At 38.0% G+C, this 22,755-nt stretch overlaps 1 protein-coding gene across 2 annotated transcripts in view; it reads right to left on the bottom strand.

Moving 5' to 3' along the window:
• Positions 1 to 22,755, bottom strand: part of ADAMTS19 (ADAM metallopeptidase with thrombospondin type 1 motif 19) — a 241,310-nt gene that overhangs the window by 193,898 nt on the left and 24,657 nt on the right. The gene's annotated exons all lie outside the window — the stretch shown is intronic.

Raw genomic sequence — 22,755 nt, forward strand, 5'->3', positions numbered from 1 at the left:
CTTACAGCAAGTAGGTATCCTTTTATTATATTGAAGCTAAGCCTAGTCATTTCTTTCCTTCCTTTTTTAGAACATAAATTTATATTATAACTAGGAAAATATTCCACACAGAACATATGGCTTGACCTTTTCCATTTTTATTATTTTACTCTACTGTAATATATATTACTTGTATAAAATACATATGATACATATATTTGACCATTCTGTTAACTCTTTAGTAAACAGTTTTGACGAAATAATCCCTCAGAACCTGCATTGTTCACACCCAATCTGCTATCAAAGTTCTTAATTCTGTTTTGCATTGATCATATAAAAATCACACAGTTCATTTCAATTTGATCCACTAGAACTAGCACAGTAATAATATACTTACTTCTTCAGATATAGTAATTCTTCTAAACTGAATATTAAGAAAAATTGAACCTACACTAAAAAAGTATCTTTTCTTTAAAAGCACAGAAGAGACTTTTTCTCTTGTTTTAATTATTAAAGTGTATTGCATCTTCTCTACCAGAAGACCAGGGGATTGCTAATATGCTATCTCATTTTATTCTATACCAAATTGATGTTACAAGACACCTTAAGAATAATCTAAAAATACTTCTCACTTTTTTACTGCATTTTTATAACACCAATAAAAATCTCAAGTATTAGAATAATAGTTCCATCACCTCTATCTGTCCCCTTCTTTTTCTGTTTCTCCCTCTCCTTCTCTCCTTTACACACACACACACACACACACACACACACACACACACAGGCTGGAGGTGGGGATAATGGGGAAAAGATTTACTGTGATGATTCTTGTAAAATATCAGGCACATATCATACACTTGGGGCATTTGTTATGTAATTTTAATATGACTTCCAATGAGTCCTTTTATTTTCCACACATGGTTTCATTGTCTCACATGTAAAACTAGGTTGAATTTTAAAGTAATTACAAGAAATCCAAACAAATTTTCCTCAGAACCTAATGTGATAGAAAAAAAGGACAATAACAAATATTTAAAACTTGAAACAATAATCACTAAAGATGTAGGAGTACATCTACACATGGATGGAGGATGGATCACGGTATATATTGATCCACACTGTGAAAACACAAAAATATCCTACTCTTATCTCATATCAGTATGCTTCTGAGGTTCAGTCAGTACTGAAGGTCACTAATAAAACAGTGTGGCTGATGATTAAAACAGTAAGTATTATGATGCTCACTTAGAACATCTCAAGTAAACATGCTGAATTTCCCTAAATCATACATTTATAATCTGATATTCTTTCAAAAGGTTATAAGTATTAGATTTAAAGCAATAAATCAAATAAATTTAATTGCATACTATCATATAAAATTTAATGACTTGCAAAAATAGATTTTGGACTTAAGATTATTCAGATTCATAGTCTGCTACTAGCTAAATAACTCTGATAAAGGTACACTGACTTTATCTATACAACAGCCCCATAGGGTCATCTGGAACATTCACTTTTGAAAAGCCCATGTAATGCTCCTTTCATAGGATCTGAGACTGGGTAACCACTCAATAAATGTTCACCATAATTTTCATTTCATTAATTAGAATAACCAGAATAAATCAAAACATCCAAACATTTGACTGTGAACTGAAGACCTCAAGAGTCCAAGGAATCAAAATTGACTCACCTTTGTATCCCCATATTTACCATGTTAAATATTTTCTAAAATAGAATTTTTTAACATGGGATTTGGAAACCTCTTCATAACAGAATTATCTACTGTGTTAGAACTTTATCTCTAGGCATTTTTAAAAATGAGAAGGCTACTTTGGAAAAGGAAAAAAAACGTTGGAATAATTATAAATGGTGACTCACTCATTCAATACATATTTACTGTCTGACTACAGTGTGCCAGACTCAGTTCAGTCCAGGGAAGATTTAGCACCAAGTGCTTAGTGTTCTTTCTGCAGGGAAGGAATTTCTATCTGAGACGAGAATACTATCCTACAGCAAAGGGAATGCTCTAATGACTTACATTAAAGCAGAATTAAAAAAGTCTTGAGGTTTTCTGTGTCACCACAAAAGCCTCACTTTCTCACTAACCGAACAGAAATGCATATCTACGCTGTGATTTTACAAGCCGTGGGAGAACACGAATCTCTATTAACCTCTAGGCACCAGGGCCCCTGTGTTCGACAATCCACAACGATGCAGCAATCACCGTAGTGCAAGCATTGTCCTTTCGGTTTTAGGAGGAAAAAAAACAGTATGTGAACGAATATTGCACAGCAAAACATCTAAGATAAATGCAAGCTTTATAAGCATTTTTCTCCCAGATTGCTCTTAGATTTTTCAAAATGATTTTCCCTATTCTGAGACACTTCACACAAAATTTGGAAATGAAATTAAGTTTAACAGGTGTCCCTTACCTTATTTCTGTCATCATGTGCATATTCTCGTATGGTGGCATCTGTTCTTTTGTCATCGAATGTTATCTTTCATTTCACAATTTAGCAAGAATTTCAGTATTTTGCAAATTTACCATCACTTACATTAAATCAGTTACCGCTCATTTCTTTTCTTACTAGTTCTGACATTTTATTGTTCTCTTTAGATGCCTCTGTGCTTTATTAAATAAACAACCAATCATACTGATCTCCCTGTAGATGCTTTGACATTGTCACTAAAGTCTAATCACAACATGAAATTTGATTTGGTTCATGGGCCAAATACACTGTTGGTGAATTGCTTCCATTAACCAGCATAAATGTTTCATGTGTTCAAATTCAAGTTAATTACGGTCTATTAAATAGATCCCAAAACTCTAATGTAAGCATAACTTAAAAACAACTTAAAGGGGTGCCTGGGTGGCTCAGTCAGTTGAGCATCAGACTCTTGATTTTGGCTGAGATCATGATGCCAGGGTCGTGGGATGGAGACCCGTGGGGCTTCATGCTGAGCATGGACCCTGCTTAAGATTCTCTCTCCCTTCCCTCCTTGACACAGGCACTTGTGCACACACACACACACACACACTCTTGCTTTAGAAGAAGAAGAAGAAGAAGAAGAAGAAGAAGAAGAAGAAGAAGGAGGAGGAGGAGGAGGAGGAGGAGGAGGAGGAGGAGGAGGAGGAGGAGGAGAAAGACTTAATAATTAGATAGCAACATTTTCTAGGTAATGTTTTCTAGGTAAGCTTTCAATGGACTGGCTTAAATTTGTATGAGGTTCATACTGCATTTTGTGAGTCTTTGATAATGTCCTATTTTAAAAAGTATAGAGTATACCATAAGAACTCAATAGCATAATTGTTAAAGGACATGAGGAATGTCATAGTAATCATCATAATTTCAGGATATCGGAAGAGTCTTGAGTGATAGCAGAATCTGGATAAGATGAGGGCAAGGTTGCTCCCTAGGAGAGGAGATATTAGGAACAAAGAAAAAGAGGATGTGGAGTCTAGCTAACAGTTAAGGAGACGCCTGGCTTGTGCAGAGATGTGGGAAAATGTAGCCAAAAAACAAGAGGAACCCATATAAATGAAAACATCAAATGACAAATTTCTTAACAGGAAAGTCCGAGTCCTGAGGTTCTGAGGATGATTAGTGTCTGACCATAGGTATAGTAGTGAATTAGTGAGATACTGAAAGAGGCACATGTTTTTTTTCTAAACAGCCGTTAGAGAAAATGCTGAAAAGACGTGGCATCATGATATGCTTGTAAAAACACTGCAGACAAATATCTGATGCTCTACAAGACCTGAACTTTGGCTTTATTCCCTTAAGTATCTTCTTGTATGGCAATGGTATAGTATGTATCTTAGTAAGTAAATAAAGCATCATATAGTCCAGAGTGTAAGCATTTGGATTGATGTAAGTTGAAACTTTCTTCAAAAAAATGTCATTTTCAATATTACTATGAATAGGAGTGATTTTTCATGCATTTGTGTACTCAACACACACACGCAAGTCTATGAAAATACACTTATGACATCTTATCTATCCTATTGTCTTAAAATACTACCCTTCTCTTCCTGACTCTATTCTTTTGATGTTTCCCCTTTACGCCCACAGGGGGAAACTGTAAATCCTTAATGAAGATATATAAGGTATAAAAGGTCATGATAAACTCTTGCCTACCTCTCCACCTTTATTTTTACTACTTAAACTTTATATATAACCATAACAAACACATTTTAACTGTGTGAACAAAGTACATTTTAACAGTTTTCATCGTACGTTTTAGTTGTATGCTCATAACTTGGTACAGTGCACATGCTGCTTTCTCTTTCCAGAAAGTCCTCTTGGTTGTTTCTTACAACCCAGCCAGTCCTGTCCTCTCTTCAAAGTAATCCTTGCCTCCCTGATCCACTTCTACACTGTACATTTCCCGTTGTTCCACTATTAAGTTCACTCTGGTTACGGTTTTCGTGTGTCTTTGATCAGACCACGAACTACTCTGGGGGAAGGCTTTGGGCATAGTGCTCGGCATCACAAGGCCTGGTACACAGCAGGAGCTCAGGAATGTTGCCTTTAACTCAATATATTATTCCTTTTTGAGATTAAAAGAAAGCACATCCACTCACTGTTCTCAACAGCATCTACTCCATTGACTCCACTTGTAACTCCATCTGAGGGGAAGTCACTACTTGATTTCTCCCCTCTGGCATTCCCAAAGTTGCCTTCCTTGGGAGCCCAAGTTCTATCTTTAGGAAAAGCTCTCATGTGACCACATTGTTAACATTATTCTGTTTTCTTTCCTTGCCAAAGAGCTTCAGAAAGCATCGTGAAACTATGAAGGTAGAAGGCAACTTAGAAATCATCCGACCATCGCTGGAGTTTTAAAATCAAGAAAACCAAGACTGAGAGATGTTGCACAACGTGCAGAGAATCACACAGAGAGTTCATGTGAGTGTCAGGACTGGAATCTAACGCTCCCAATTTCCAACTTTGTTTTTGGTTTTAATACATCTTTCTAAATTTGCTTGCTACCTGCATTCTAGTTTCCCCCACTGAACTCTGGAAATTGTTCTGAGGCCACCCACAATTTCCTGTCCTTTGTTCTCCTCTCTAAGGCATTTGACCCTTGACCATTTTTCTCCTCCACGAATATTACATTGCTGTAGCTCTCTTCTCTAGCAACTGTTTCTGTTTCCTTAAACAGGTCATGGTCCTCACTCCAAGGCAGGTCTTTGGTCAGCAACTGCTATCTTCATTTATCCCTCCCAAAGGTTTTAGAACACCCTCTATAGAGACAATACCCAAATCCCCAAGCCTCTTCTCAGCCCAATGCTTCCATATGAGAGCCACGCCCCTCTTTGCTCACTTCTCACTATCTCTCTTGAGATGTCTGATGGTTCTCCCAAACCAGGGCCTGTCTCTGAGTTTGTATCTCTGTTCATGACTCCAACTTTTTTCTAGTTACCGAACCTGAAAAAATTATTGACTCCTTTCTCTTCTCTTTTCAAACTTCTTTTAAAATATGTAGAAGAAAACAACAATAGAAGAAACTAATACGTTCGTGTATCAGACACTGTATATGCTTGATTTCATCTAATCAAACAGCAAGCTTGTGACACATATGCTAGCCTCACCGGTTTTACTGAAAAAAGTAAGTTTCAAAAAGATTTATTGTGTCCCAAGGTCACAAATCAGTATGTGGTGAAGACAGGATTGAAACAAAAGACGGCCTTTGTGAGGCTGAGGAAGCCTAGGCCCTGCCATATGACTATTATTCCAAACAACTCTCATCTTTAAAACATTTTGCACTGAGGATTTGACATCAAGCACAACACCTCACAATTGGAAGACGTCCAACATTTGATATCCATAGTGAGGCCAGGCCCCATCCCTTACAAAGCAGAAGACAGATATACTACATTAGGCTCTGAATTCTATCTTGAGCTGACTGTTTAATACGATGAGACATATAAGCTGCCAAAGGCACAGGGGCTTTCTGAGCGGGCTGAGGGTTCCACCTCCAGGCCTCCTTCAGTGCTATGTGCCCAATGACTCCCAGCACCCCCAAGGCAGATACAGGGACAATATTTCAACATGTTAAGGTTTTAGTTTTTCTTTCCTTCTTCCTTTGTTTTACAACTCTCTTTTCTATTTTTGTTCTTCAAACGTCTCCTTATTATAAAACCAGAACTTTTAAATAGCAGAACATTTAAAATATATAATTAAAAAAAGAAAATCATTGTCCCAAATCCCATCATACAGAATTACACAGATATGTGTGTGTGTGTGTGTGTGTGTGTGTGCATTTCTAGTCTATTAACATACATACAGACACACAAGTATATATGTGGGCATGCACCTGTGTGTATGCATAGATGTGCCTCTACACATGCATACATGTGTTAAAGTTTTATAATCTCCTTTATTTTTCCATTTAAGAACAGCTTAATAGCTATTTTGTTTCTTAACGGCATTAAGCAATCTCTATAGTCCTGGCTTTTAACTGCTGAATAACAGTGTATCCTCTAAATATATCATAATTTTATTATCTATTCATTCATTTGACCCTCTATTCAAAAATTCTTATGAACATTGACTTTATTTAGCCAGAGGTCAGGGGGCAGCTGTGATCCAGGCTGGCAAGACTTGTCACCAACTTACATATACTCCAGGAAGGGATACAATTTGCTATTTACTCAACTGGGTCAAAGTAACACACACAATTGCTCTATCACTATTAATAAGACTTACATTGATAGTTTATACACTTATTTATGTCTGTGTTCTATTTCACACACACACAAAAAAAAACAAGGTTCAAATATAGCCTGGAAGTATCCCCCCCAGATACCTAAGGGACAAAGCAGAAACTGAAAGTGACCATCTGAAGAAGATGAATTAGTCCTCTTCAAAGGGTAGATATGAGAGATCCAGAGAGACTGAGGAGCATCTGTGAAGAGGACAGCCTCCCCAAAACCCACAAATGTGGCCCAGGAGAGACAGGAAGTCACCATGTTACGCATTTGTCAAACATAATGCTCAGCACCACTATCCCATGACACAATTACAATGCCATGACACCGTCACCATACCATGACACCACTGGTCACCCAAACATACTCCGCCTTCCCTCCTCCCTTACGGTTACTGTCCTAGAGGAGCCAGAGGAAGCTCAGTGCACTGAGCAGGAGGAATGGAAGTCCTAGGTGGGGAAATAACAAGGACTCTTGACTTCACTCCCCCTTCTTCACTGCTTGTGATTAGCTCTAAGCAAGCCACCATGTGAAGGGCATGGGGCAGGGAGATTTTAACTTTAAATCAATTTAGATGGTTTAATGCTTTGAGTGTGAATATTTTAATTACCAGACTTTTTGTGACTAAATTTACCAAGTGACTTCTCACACCCTAAGAGTGAACAACACCAGAAAGAAGACGGGGCGGGGGAAAGGGGGGAACAACAACCACCCCCCACGTTCATTATGATATCCTTAAGTCCTATTTGGTCAATGAGAAGTTAATTGTGTACAGTAGGAATTCAGGGGCCAAGTATTACAAGGGTTAGAGAGTGATGTGGAGAATGTCTTTTGGGTGAGGTGACATCTGAGCAGAGATCTAAATATGAGAGTTGGCCAGGCCAAGTTATAGGGGAGAAGATTCCAAGCAGAAGGAGAAACAAAGACCCTGAGATGGGACTGACATAGCATGTGTAAGGAAAAGCAAGGTTACTAGGGCTGGAGCAGAGAGATCCCCAGGAAAATAATGACTGGAAAGGAACCCGAGACATTCCATGGCAGTATCACTTATCTGATTCATATTCAAAAATAAACCCTGATGAAATCCTCCTGTGGTTTGTAGACTATCTATCTTTTCTGGGACACTGGTTACAGATTTCACTACGGGATGCTTCATGATCAACTTCTATGCTGAGTACTTTCAACAGTCGTATTTCATCTCCGGAATAATTACACAGAAATACATTTCACTCCCACAAATGAAAGAAAAATGTGCATTCTCTCCCACTTTATTGAAAACCATTGCCCTCCTCTAACTTTTCCCCATAGTTTGACAGAGATAGGGATTTTAAAACAGTTTCAAAATGTTCCTTTTTTTATTTATTTCAATCCCAGTTAGTTAGCATATAGTGTAATAGTGGCATTAGGAGTAGAATTTAGTGATTCATCACTTACATATAACACCCAGTGCTCATCCCAACAAGTGCCTTTCTCAATGCTCATCACCCATGTCCTTTTTGACTCCATTACAAATAAAGAACATCATAAGTAAGATTATAAACAGAAGCTGTTCTATGTTGAAGATGTGAAAAGTAGTAAGAATAGTACCACTTTTTTTGGTATAAATGGTATAAAGAGGAAAGTGAATGCTCCATCCTAACATTTAAGTGTCCGAAATGGGTAACTTTTTGTTATTAGGATGGTTAGCTCAGTTCTCATTTTCTAGTCTAATTTTTGCTTATATCAAGAAAAGCCATTAATTTGGTTTTCATATACTTTCCAATATTCATTCACTTTAATGAATTTTAAATTAATCCCTTGGGATTTCTATGGATTCTTTAAGCATGCAAAAAAGGAAGTTGAGAAACAGTGAGCAAACTCAGTTTTAAATCTACTTCTAAGCTTATGTATCAGTCCAGCCAAAAGCTGTTATGTTCTACTGTATCTTCCTGATGATTATTTAGTATTTGTTGTAAATGTACCTACTGAACACCTGTCCCATGACAGTATGCAAGGCACTGAAGATTCAAACTGAAAAGAGATTTAATCCCTGTCTTCATGGACCTCATCCATTAGGGGGAAAAACAGAAAAAATCAGGCATTCAGACAAATGTACTTAAGAAATTGAAACAGTGAAAAGTAGCATTGAAGAAACAAACACAGATCTAAGAGAAATAAAGCAGAGACTGAGTTGCTAGAGAGAGTGGCCCATTATGACCTTTCTAAGGAGCAGACATTGGAGACAAGACACAGAGGAGCCAGCTGTATGAAAAAGACTGTAAGCAAGAGAAGACTGGTGTATTTAAAGCAGCAGATGCCATCATACATGAAGACTATGAGCCTGGAATACACATGAGAGGAGTCCAATAGATTGACTTGGTGTTTATAAAAGCGTATACTTTTTAACTGTTGTTTATAACAACATATGTTTGTGCTCCATGTTTATGTCACAGTAAAACATATTTTAAAAATGAAAACCAAAGGATAAATAATGTAACAGTATTACTTAGCAATAAAGAGGCAAGGAACGTACTAAAAGAATGTTGAAAGAGGTTGAAATGCTCAACACTTGCTGGGGAGGCCACTGCTGTAATTAAAGCAATAAATAATGGTGGCATTAGTGAAACGTCTATCAGTGAGGAGGGCCTAGAGATGAGCCAGGCCACCACTAAAGAATCGCCGGGGAGACTGAGGCAGTGGCAGGAGTCACAGACAAATAATGATAGCAACAAAAGCAGAACAGAGGGTTGTCAGGGCATAATTCATGGAGAGCTCTGAAGACTATGATAAGACATTTAGATTTTATTTGAAATGTAATTGGAGGCAAGGGACAGTGGATGGCATGTTTAGATAGAAATTTTTCAAGAAAGCCATTCCTGTTCTTTTTTTAGAAAACATATTATAAGAGGGCGCCTGGGTGACTCAGTCGGTTAAGCATCTGACTTTGGCTCAGGTCATGATCTTGCGGTCCGTGAGTTCGAGCCCCGTTCAAGCCTGCTTCATATCTGTGCCTCCCTCTCTCTCTCTGCCCCTCCCTTGTTTGTATTCTGTCTCTCTCTCTCTAAAATAAATAAACAAAAAAAAATTTAATAAAAAAAAGAAAACAAATCATAGGGTGACAAGAGTAGAATCAGGAAGCCCAGTTAAAGTCAGTTATCACAATTAGTAGAATCAGGAAGACCAGTTAAAATCAGCTATCACAGTTCAAGCACAAGCCTATGGTGACTAGAGCAAAAAAGCAACACACGGTGGCTGAAGTAAGAATGTGCAGAAAAGTAAATACATTTCAGATGAATTTTAGATACTCATACAAACCGGAGGGCAACCACTCAAATGTGTTAATGGTTTAGATGTTGGGATATGGAGGGACAATAACACAGGGAACTAAGGATGACTTCAGAGTTTCTGGCTTTAGTACTCCAGAATGGGAGATACAGGTCTGTAATTGACATGTAAATGTAAGTACTGAGGCTAAAACAGATTTTAGGAGCAGAGATTCCAAGTTTCTGATGGGATCTTTTTTTTTTTTTTTTTTTAAATTTTTTTTTTCCAACGTTTTTTATTTATTTTTGGGACAGAGAGAGACAGACAGAGCATGAACGGGGGAGGTGCAGAGAGAGGGAGACACAGAATCGGAAACAGGCTCCAGGCTCCGAGCCATCAGCCCAGAGCCCGACGCGGGGCTCGAACTCACGGAGTGCGAGATCGTGACCTGGCTGAAGTCGGACGCTTAACCGACTGCGCCACCCAGGCGCCCCAGATGGGATCTTATTAGATGTGATACATCTGTGACACATCCAAGTAGAGAAATCAAGTAGACAGTTGGAGTATGGAGTTTAGTGCACAGTTTTGAGCTGGAGACATATGTCTGAGAGCTATCAACGTAAAGATAATCTTTCAATCCATAGGGAGGAGTGATGTTACCCAGAAAGGGAGTATAGAGAAAGGGCAAAAGAGAGCCTAAAACCAAACCCAAAGGACCCTAACACTGGGAAAAGAGAAGGAATCAGCAAAGGAGACTGAAGAGGAAGGGCCAGTGAGCTTAGAAGAAAAGTAGAAGCTTGTCGATTTTTTGAAATAAGAATTAACCCTTTCTAGAAGTGGCCTCAAAAGAAAAAAGCCTGGGTGGCTCAGTGGGTTAAGCGTCCAACACAGTTGGTGAGTGACAGCTGACAGCTCAGAGCCTGGAGCTTGCTTCAGTTTCTGTGTCTCCTTCTCCCCATTCAGCTACCCCACTCATGCTCTGTCTCTCTATCTCCCAAAAATAAACAAACATTAAAAAAAAGAAAAAAGGAATAAGCTCTCGTTCAGTTCACTCCAAAGAAACTACTGCCCTCACCCACACTGCTCAGGTTGAAAATGTAGGAGTTCTACACAAGATGGTCAAACACATGTGCTCATGTTTCTTTTAAATTCAACAGCAAAAACCAAATGGAAAAACACTCCCCTGCCTACATCAGTCAGGGTTCCCCCAAAGCCTAACAACATGACTTTTGTTTTGTAGCAAATAAGAGAATTTTACATGTTTCATTTTGTTGAGTCATGAGGAGAATTTGAGTTTGTTAACTAACTCTGCTTGCCCTATGGAGGTTTTTTGAAGTTGGCTTCCAGCTTGCGGCTCACCCTAGCACTTAATGAGCTGGCGCATATAGTCAGTGGTACACCTAGTTGTTAAAGGGTTAGTCACTTGGTGATTGTGCAGACCCACTCACCATGGTGATGAGCCCTCACTTATCTCATGCGATTCCAGCCCAGTTATGTGCTTCAAGCGCGACCAAATGAGACCACTGAGGAAGCTGCACAGCTGTGATGTGGGGAAGCACTCATCACTGCCAGGTCTTACTGGTGACCTCACAATTAATGGAGATGTTGCCAACCTCCTACATACCCCCAGGGAGTGGATGCGAATTCAGTTTACCATGGAAACAAGATGAGTGGAGCAAACTACTCAAGGGCCCTCGCAATGGTACTCACAGACATGGAAAATGTGTTGCAACTTCTCTTCCGGATTCAACTAAAGGTCAAATAAATAAAATAATGAATGTATTTGACATTTACTGAGCGCATACGATGCATCAGCTAATGTGCCAGATGAAGGAAATACAGCAGCGTACTGAACGTTTTCAAACAGACAGTCTTAAGTATCTTTGATAAGACACACAGTCTCCAAATTACAACGGTTCGATTTAGGATTATACAGCTTGACGATGGTGCAGAAGTAAGGAGCATTCAGGAGAAACCATACCCCACGTTCTGAATTTGGATCTTTTCCTGGGCTGGCGACATGCATATGATGCTCTCCAGTGAGGCCAGACAGCACGAGGAACCACAGGGGCCCGTCAGCCACGCCATCCCAAGGGTAAACAACCAACATGCCTACAACCATTCTGCACCCACAGAACCATTCTGTTTTTCACTTTTAGTACACTATTTAATAAATCACATGAGAGTATCAACATAATATTACAAAATACACTTTGTATTAGATTTTTTTATTTTTATTTTATTTTATTATTTATGTATGTATGTATGTATGTATGTATGTATTTATTTCTTTATTTTCCCAAGTGGAGGTGTTATGAACATATTTAAGGTAGGCTAGCTTAAATGATGATGTTCGGGAGGTTAAGTGTACTAAATGCATTTTTGACTCATGACGTTTTCAATTTATGAAGGGTTTATCAGGATGCAACCCCATCACACATCAAGTTGTCCTTCTGATTTTAAGTCATCCTTCTCATTTGCATGCACATGAGCAAAGTGTGTTATTATTTTTCCATTTAGGATCCACAGGAAAATCAAATATTCTCTCCCACTCCCATTTTGAATGGCATGAAGTAATATTTAAGAAATTATATTGGTGTTTTACCCTCTCACAGGGAAAAATAAATCTTGTACCGAAAATGTTCTTCATTACATGGCTGTTTCTTACCCTCAAGATGCCCGAATGCCAATCTGGGACTCAGCAATGCTAAAAGAAAACATTTGAGTGTCTTTTCTCCCCACCTTTCCCTACCCACTCTTTAGTCCTATCAGTGAGAACACAGGCTCAAAAAGCTACTGTAATTATCAGGCTGACTTAAAAGAGGTTACTTTAAGAGGTCATACATCTATAAAGCTGAAAAGGTATGGTATGAAACAGGAAATCCAATGCACTCTGCATATACCAAGCCACATCAGGAAGATTATGTCCATGCATCACGTCTTAAAAAAGACATTTATAAACAAGAGCATATCCAAACCAGAAATCAGAGGTCATTTTGTTCCAAATTCCACCCACAGAAGAAATCATCCATCAACACCTTTGATAAATATTTAATATTCTGCTTAAGCATTTCAGTCACTAACAGAGCAGTCACTGCTCTGAAGCAATCCAGGCCTCCAATGGACAGGAGTAAGTCTCAGAAATATTTTCATAAAAGGTTCAGAAATCATGAGTCCTGATTCTACACCCTAAGTATCTATCCCCTTTCAAATATATGACAAATACACTCATGGCCTCTCTCTATGTGTCCAGTTACCATAACCATCTGTGATATGAAATCTGTCTTGATCTTTTCATTTTACTTGGAGGCTCTCTAGTTTACAGATGTCATTCTTATGTTTGATTTTCTATGACTTTTAAGTACAGAAGTGAATGTTCAATAAAAAAATGTCTAGCATATAGGATGAGTTGAAATAACAGACTATAAGAAAAGTAACACATTAAGAACCTGCTACAGACTGGTTTAGGAAAACAAGAGGGGAGGCATTTTTTATTTATTATTAATCATTCTTTACTATGAAATACCTCAAACTTTCAGAAATATATAGGATAATAGAGTGTCCAGGAATCCATTCCCAGTATTTAACAAATGTTAACACGTATGTACTACAGATAATTTTTTTAATATAACAATTTATTTTTTTAATGTTTATTTTTGAGACAGAGAGAGAAAGAGAGAGAGAATGAGTCGGGGAGGGGCAGAGAGAGGGAGCTCTCTCTGAGAGCAGGCTCCAGGCTCTGAGCTGTCAGCACAGAGCCGACGCGGGGCTCAAATCCACAAACCACAAGATCATGACCTGAGCCGAAGTCGGATGCTTAACCAACTGAGCCATCCAGGCTCCCCAAAATATAACAATTTCTTGATTCAGTTGAAATGGACCTACACACCTTCCCAAAACCAAATCCCTTCTCTTATTGCTAAGAGATAACTACTACACTGAATGTGTGTATCTTTTGCATTCCTGTTTTATTTTTTTAATGTTTATTTTTTTGAGAGAGAGAGAGAATGAGTGGGGGGAAGGACAGAGAAGGGAGACACAGAATCTGAAGTAGGCTCCAGGCTGTGAGCTATCAGCACAGAGCCCGACATGGGGCTCGAACCTATGAATCACGACATCATGACTTGAGCCAAAGTTGGACCCTTAACCGAATGAGCCACCCAGGCAACCCTGCATTCACATTTTAAATTTTCACTACCTATATATGGTCTTTACAAGTACCACAATTAGCAAGCTTGGACCCATTTAAAAGGTTCACTCTGGTGGCTATACTGAGGATAGACTACAGATGGAGAAAGGTGACATGACATGATGAGAGGTTATTGGCAGCTCAAGTAGAAGGAAGAGCTTACAATGTTTGAATGTGCACTCTGAAAGAAAGAAAGGAATTCAGGACCACAATCTGATTTTTGGCCTTTGCCAAATGACCATCAATAGGATGAAAAATAATGTGAGGAGGGGCACCTGGGTGGCTCAGTCAGATAAGTGTCCGACTTGGGCTCAGGTCATAATCTTGCAGTTTGTGGGTTCTAGACCAGCATCGGGCTCTGTGCTGACAGCTCAGAGCCCGGAGCCTGCTTTGCATTCTGTCTCCACCTCTCTCTGCCCCTTCCCTGCTCACACTCTGTCTCTCTCTTAAAAAATAAATGAAACACTAAAAAAAGATTTAAAAGAATAACATGAGAAGAGGAGAGTTTGGTGTTAGAGTGGAAGAGATGATCACTTCAGTTTGAAAGATGTTAAGTTTGATATTATCTACTAGACCTCATGTTGAAATATCAAGTACATAGCTGGACTTGGAGCTCAACAGAGAGGTCTAAATTAGAATTACCTATTTTGGAATCACTGGCATATAGTTGGCATTTAAGCTATGAGACTGGGTAAGATCCCGGATTAAGTGCACACAGACCAGAAAAGAAGACCCATGACTGAACACTAGGTCATATCTGTTAGGAAGATGCAGAGAAGAATGATGATCAATGAAGCGGTCCAAGAAGGAACAGTCAGGGAGGTATAGGGTCCTGGGTGGCAAGTGATAAAAACATGTATTGAGAGGGAGAGACAGCGTGAGTGGCTATTTCCAATGCTGCTGAGGGCAAAGTAAGATAATGTTTATAAGCAAGTACTTAAAGATTCTTAGCACTTATGGGGCGCCTGGGTGGCTCAGTCGGTTAAGCGTCTGACTTCGGCTCAGGTCATGATCTCACAGTCCGTGAGTTCAAGTCCCGTGTCGGGCTCTGTGCTGACAGCTCAGAGCCTGGAGCCTGTTTCAGATTCTGTGTCTCCCTCTCTCTCTCTCTGACCCTCCCCTGTTCATGCTGTCTCTCTCTGTCTCAAAAATAAATAAACATTAAAAAAAAAATTAAAAAAAAAAAAGATTCTTAGCACTTGCAAATTGTGAAGTAAAATTACTGAATAGGCTGAGGCAAAGACAGAATGACGTTTCCTAGAAATCTCTTTCTTGTTTGATATTAGTATTCTTTTTATTTTTTATTTTTAAATGTTTATTTATTTTTGACAGAGAGAGAGACAGAGAGAGTGAGAGAGAACAAGCAGAAGAGGGGCAGAGAGAGAGGATGACAGAGAATCTGAAGCAGGCTCCAGGCTCTGAGCTGTCAGCACAGAGCCCGACACAGGGCTCAAACTCACCAACAGCGAGATCATGACCTGAGATGAAGTCAAACACTCAACCAACTGAGCCACCCAGGCGCTCCTTGTTTTATATTAGTATTCTTAAGATACCTTCATTTAAATAGTTAGAAATCTACCTAAATATCCATATCTGAAATGATTAATGAGTTACTTTTTAAAAATTACTGCACAATATCTCATTTAAAAGAAAACAAATGCTATCCAAAACTCTGAAAAGAAAACTTTGAAATGCAAAACATTTTGGATTGAGAAAACATTTGGAATAAATATGACTGCATCAAAATGATTCTGTAAATGACAATCATAAAGACCCTAACACGTAAATGAGTAAATGGCATATATATTTTACACTGAAGACAAACAAAAAGAGAAAGAGGTATGGAACCATGGTTAGTAATTTTCAAAATTCCAACAAACAGGCATGAGTGCACTGTTACATGGTAGTCAAATGTAAAACTAGAGCATATCAAGGGCTGAGAGGTTACTGGAATAACAAATACTCTGAAACAGCACTGGTGGTAGATTAATTGCTATGAACACTTGGGAGAGCAATTCTGCACGATCTCTCAAATGAAAATGTGCATACTCAGTGTCTTGGGAGTTTCACCAAAAAGAAATACCTGCACATGTGCAGAAGGGAGAGGTCAAGTTCAAGACTGGCAGTGGAAATAGCATCTCATCGGGCTCCGTGCTGACAGCGTGGAGTTTGGAGCCTGCTTTAGATTCTCCCTCTCCTTCTGTTTCTCCCCCACTCATGCTCCGTTTGCCTCTCTCTCAAAAATAAATAAACATGAAAAATTTTTTAAATTTTTTAAGAAAAGTGGGGGCACCTGGGTGGCTCAGGCGGTTAAGCGTCCGACTTCGGCTCAGGTCATGATCTTGTGATTCGTGGGTTCAAGCCCTGGGTCAGGCTCTGTGCTGACAGCTCAGAGCCTGGAGCCTGCTTTGGATTGTGAGTCTCCCTCTCTCTCTGTTCCTCCCCTATTCATGCTGTCTCTCTCTCTCAAAAATAAATAAACATTAAAGAAAATTTTTAATGTTTTAAAAAAATTGCTTCTCATAATTAGACAACAACGTGCATGACCTCCATGTGAGTCAATCTAAAAGAATAAGATGGCTATAAAATACATGTTTTTAAAAGACAATCATAGTGGTTCAATGTTGACTCTGAATTCTCTCAGTAACCTGGGATGAAATGACACATCAGAATGCACGGATTTACTGGAAGGGTTATGGATTTTCTTATCTCATTACCTACCGAGACCTCAATTCCATGTGGCGAGTCCTTATTTTATCTTTCACAAACCAGAAATAAATTATTTTAAATAATTATTTTTATTTGGTAAACTCAATAGAGGAATTTGAGCACTTTCATTCAACATACAAATTTGAGCACATTCAATTGTGTGCCTTTCACTCAATATTACAAATTTATTCTTAGCTTGTAAAGTACTTAGTACAGTCCCTAAAAGGCTAGCCATGCACATTCTCTTTTCATTTCTGCTTCTTACACATTCTTCTGAAATTTTTGAAGGCCATATAGGAAATTGAAGGTTACCGGAAAACAAGCAAATCAACCCATCATCTCCGCGGGTGTGTACATTATAGTTACTTTGATCACTTGGCCGTGGGAAGTCACTGTGTCATTTATTTGTACTTGAATGGGGAAGTGTCAGAGCCCTTTTGGAAATCAGATCCTAGAGGCCACTTTAGCACTAAAAATTTGAAAGGAATTTGGGGGGAAGAATGTTAGTGAGAAACTTCATTTAACTGCTCAATCAACCAACAGACATTTCCTGGAATGCAAGGGGTAGGTGTATACGTTTTCCTTCAGATGTATTTAAACAAATTGATAACAAATAGCACATGGGTATACTACTTCTTATGTTAACCTAACTTAATATTCCTCCTTTATTGAATTAATTAAAAAATATCTAATAGGTAGCATTTTAAAAAGTCTAGATGACTATTCACTGCATTGACCAAAATATTTTCCATTCCTCATTTCCATCTCACTTAATAAACACATTTAAAGCCCTTACAGTGAGGCATTCAAGTAACTTACTGAATCTTAAAAAGTGAAGATACAGGGCGCCTGAGTAGCTCAGTCGATTACGCGCCCAACTTTGGCTCAGATTCTCATGTAATCTCATGGTTCGTGAGTTTGAGCCCCACATCGGGCTCACTGTTATCAGCACAGAGCCCACTTTGGATCCTCTGTATCCCTCTCTCTGCTCTCTGCCCCTCCCCTACTTGCATTCTCCCTCTGTCTCAAAAATAAACATTTTAAAAAAAGGTGAAGATACAGAAGCACTGAGTGGTTATGTAAGGTCACACAGTAGGATTGTAATAGGGGAGCTTGGATTCAAATACCGCAGCCTGCCTCCTGAGTCCTTAATGTAAAGGAGCCAAGGAGCTCCATAAGCTAGTGTGTTTGCTCTTGCATTCCATTGCAATTAGTAATGACTTAGGTTTTTTTTTTTCCCCCTGCAAACTAAGTATTAGGCTTTCAAACAATTATTGTTTTAGCTGCATGTGAAATGAACTTTTCCTAAATGGAGATTTTTGGTGTTTGGGATATTTTTTAAGTTGTAGCATATGAAATTGCTTTTTATTGTACATCAAACATTCATTTATTGACAATTTTATATAATTCAACCTATCTAGAACAAACCTTAATCGTAAAGGAAAAAGCAGAAGATGTGGACTGAAAGGCCAAACTCCGTATCTACTCCATCAGATGGAACCTGTGTCAGCTTAAGCAATTAATATAACTTCACTGGTTCTTATTTTTCTCATTGTTAGAGAAAAAGTACTGAGATCTGTTGATCATGGCTCCTGAGAAATTAACAATTTAACATGTAAAAAATTCTCACCAACTGCAATGTTCAAAACAAACACTATGAACTATTCTAAATAATAGTACCAGAGCCCCCCATCACAGAAGGTGGACGTTTTCAAGGCATCTGCATAACTCAAAATATGCTTCCTAGAAGATATGAAAACAGTCTCAGGGAATTATAACTGAACTGTTCATCCATCCAGAGCACTATGAGCCAATGGTCCTGAAAAAAATCTCATAAAAGATAAAATGGAAGCTTTGAGATCACTGAATTTAAAAAAAAAAAAAAAGTAAAGCTTAAGTGCCTTGCAGTTCCATTTGAAAACTGAAGCTGCCATACGCCAGTAGGTTTGGAAATGGGCTTCTTCAGTGACTTCATTGAGCGTCCCCCACATGCTACTGAGATAAGATCACCTTGGTTACCAACAGGACCTTATAGACTAACACCTTTCCAATCAGAGAGAGATGAACCCAAGGAACAGTACAGAAAAGAGAATTCAAGACGCAGTTTCCTCTCCCTTCTGCCACACCACCTTTTCTTTTTCTTCTGGTAATAAGTTTTCAGATGAGAAGACCCACCAATTGCTCTATTTAAGCGTATAAATTGCACTTGACTTTTCATAATAGGCACTCAATACATGCTAGCCCTTAAGTGATAATGACATCAGAATTATCTACCGATTTGGGTAGTAAACCAAAACTATGAAATGAAGCTAAACAGTCTCAATTGTAACATTAAGAGCCTGATCTTCACGGACTACTAAGGACTACTACGGAGGCTTTGTAACATTTCTGAATGTATTCTATACTCTGGATTAACTTCCTTCAACGCCACTCATTGACTTCCTTCAACACTCATGCCAAACTTGGTTCACTTTTCAGCCTTAGTTGCTGGGCTGATGTCTGGCAGATAAAAATGGGTGTGAGTGTCTGTATAAAGCTTAGCCAGGACAAAGGCAACATTAAGAGTGAAATTGAAGCAACTCTCTTCTATCTTACAAATAACCATTTCCTGTCCATTAAATGAAAGGATATACATGAAAGCACTTCACCCAACTATAAATCTCTATAGAAAGTGAACTATTCCTGTGCTCTACCTTACAGAGTCTCAAGTACTTTATCTCTAGATAATTACGATTTTCAATTCAACATAAAAGCCTGGTATATTTCCTTTGCTAGGCCTGTTAAAAGGATCTCTAACAGAAAGTAAATAAAACCAGCGGCCTGAAAATCACACCACCCACACAATACAGAGTTACAACATTGCCTCATGCTTTCTTTTCGTCTTGCAATTTATCTGTGACTTATTATTTATTCAACTTATCCAACATGTAGACTTCAAATCCATATATGGGTATGAATCCCTTCAGGTTTGATTCAACAACTACCCAAAGAATACATATTAATTACAGTTTTAACTCAGTATATGTCAGAGTAAATTGCTTTAAAAAGCTAAAGATACATGGTTTAATGAATTACACTCTTAATTAGTAAGAACGCAGACCACCCTTGCAGACAAACTGAGATTAATTATTTCAAACTGAATAAGTTCATCTAGAAAACGTCTGGAATTCAGTACAAGTACCAAGAGAAAGGATAAACGTATTTATTATTCCACATACATAAAAAGAAGAAAAATGCAAAACTTTAAAATTCAGTTATATTAGTTAATATATAAGCTAATTGTATGATATATGTTTATATATCATTACATATATATACACACACACACATACACACACACATACACACACACATACACACACACACACATATATATATATATATATATATTATGATCCCTGAATAGAAATCTGTCCATGGGGCGCCTGGGTGGCGCAGTCGGTTAAGCGTCCGACTTCAGCCAGGTCACGATCTCGCGGTCCGTGAGTTCGAGCCCCGCGTCAGGCTCTGGGCTGATGGCTCAGAGCCTGGAGCCTGTTTCCGCTTCTGTGTCTCCCTCTCTCTCTGCCCCTCCCCCGTTCATGCTCTGTCTCTCTCTGTCCCGAAAATAAATTTAAAAAAACGTTGAAAAAAAAAATTAAAAAAGAAATCTGTCCATTTACAACTGGATCAAGACACTATGCAAGATGGTGAGCTGGATCTGTCCTATGTTATTATAAACTGTATATATATATATATATATATATATATATATATATATATATACATATATATACAGTTACTATAAGACAGACTTTTAGTCTTAAAAGCAGACTTCAAAGGCCATAAAATAGAAATACTTAATACTTACCTACTACAGAGTGAGTTTTTAAGCAATTTTATTTATAGAACTTTAAAATAGTAAGACTAACTTTATTGTTGAAATACACTTTTATTTATATAATAAATAACATCGTATGTTGAAAAAGTACCATCTAGCTTTGTAAATCCTGACTCAAATTTTTCTCTGCAGGTTGGCAGGGCCCAACTATACCTCTGAAAAAAGAAAACGATCAAGCAGAGGTTGTATAGATATCTAAGAAAGAAGTTGTAGTTGCCTCAACTTTATTCTGATCAGTAATGACTATATGGGAAAGACTATCGCATTCAGGTTGCATGTGTAGTAAGCTAAATAATATTTGGACCCGACAGGGGTGAGCAAGACAATGCTAGAGGCAAAGGAGAAAAGAACTGCTATCTTCTTCTCCCTCCTTGCCTCCTTGCTTCCTTTCCTCCCTCCTCCCTCCCTCCTTCCCTCTCTCTCTCTCTCTCTCTCTCTCTCTCTCTCTCTCACACACACACACACACTCATTTATTGTAAATTGGCATTACATTTTGTGACCCTTCTAGACTCACTTTTTAGTTTGAGTAGGTATTGCACAGCTTCATAGCATTTTCCACGTATGGGATCACATTGTCTACAAATAAAGACAATTCTACCTTTTCCTGTTCTATCCACATGTCTTTAATTTTTTAGTTTATTTACTTTTGCTTATAGTACTGGTTAAGATCTCCAGTGCAATCTTAAAAAGAAGCGGTCAAAATGGGCATTCCTGTGTTATCGCTGATAATATACAGTCTTCTACGTTTAAAAATAATGTCAACCATGGGTTTTGTTTTTTGGGGGTTTTTTGTAGATGTGTATTAAGTACTTTTGGTAGGTACAATTTAGTCTTAGCTTGCTGAGCACTTTTACCATAAATTAATGTTGAATTTTGCTAAATTATTTTTCTGCATTTACTGGCATTATTGTATAGTTTTTCTCTTTCATTTGTTTCATACAGTAAATGACACTGATAGATATTTTTAAGGTTAAGCTATCCTTGCATTCTTGGGATAAACTCTTTCTGGTCATGACGTATTATCCTTTCATATATTGCTGGCTTTGATCTGTTCATATTTGGTAAGAATTTTACTGTCTATGTTTCTGTTGGATTCCACAGTAGGTTTTTTTCTTTACATTATCTTTATCTGTTTTTGATATCGGATAATGCTGGCCCCATGAAAGTATCAGTAAGTGCCGTGTCCCTTCAAATTACTTGAAATAATCTGTAGTATTTCATCTTTACATCGTTGATGACATTAACTAATGAAGGCCTTTGGACCTGGAATTTTCTTTGCGGGAAAAATTTTAACTACAAGTTCAATTATACTGTATTTAGGGCCTCACAGAGGTTCTTCACTGTTTTGTTTTTTAATTTTTTTAGTGTTTATTTTTTTTGAGAGAGAGAGAGACAGAGACAGAGCGTGAGTGGTGGAGGGGACAGAAAGAGGGAGACACAGAATCTGAAGCAGGCTCCAGGCTCTAAGCTGTCAGACCAGAGCCCAACGTGGGGCTTGAACTCATGAACTGACAGACCATGACCTGAGCTAAAGTTGGATGCTCAACTGACTGAGCCACCCAGGCACCCTGGTTCTGCATTGTTTTTTAAGTCAGTTTGTTAATACGTATCTTCCAAAGATTTGCCCCTTTCATGTAATGTTGTAAATTTTCTTGACATGAAATGGTTTATAATATTTCCTTATTATAATCATAATTTTAATTCCAAAGAAACTTTTGTGAGTCTCCCTTTTATTCCTAATATTGATAATTTGCATTTTCTTTTACTTTGATCGATAGCAACTCTATCGTTCTTTCCAGAAATTTTTTCTCCACTTTTTCTGTTTTATTTAACTTCAATGATTTCTGTTCTTAAATATATTATTTCCTTTCTTCTATGCATTTTGGTTTTAATTTGCTCTTCTTTTCCTATCTTATTTCCTGACATGAGTATTTAATGATAGAACTTTTCCCAGAAGTACTACCTAGCTGTATCCCATATATTTTGATATGGTATTCTCATTTTCATTCATTTCAAAATATTTTTTAAGTTCCCTTGTGAGT

This window comes from Neofelis nebulosa, chromosome 1 (genome assembly GCF_028018385.1).
Source record: "Neofelis nebulosa isolate mNeoNeb1 chromosome 1, mNeoNeb1.pri, whole genome shotgun sequence".
Lineage (NCBI taxonomy): Eukaryota > Metazoa > Chordata > Mammalia > Carnivora > Felidae > Neofelis > Neofelis nebulosa.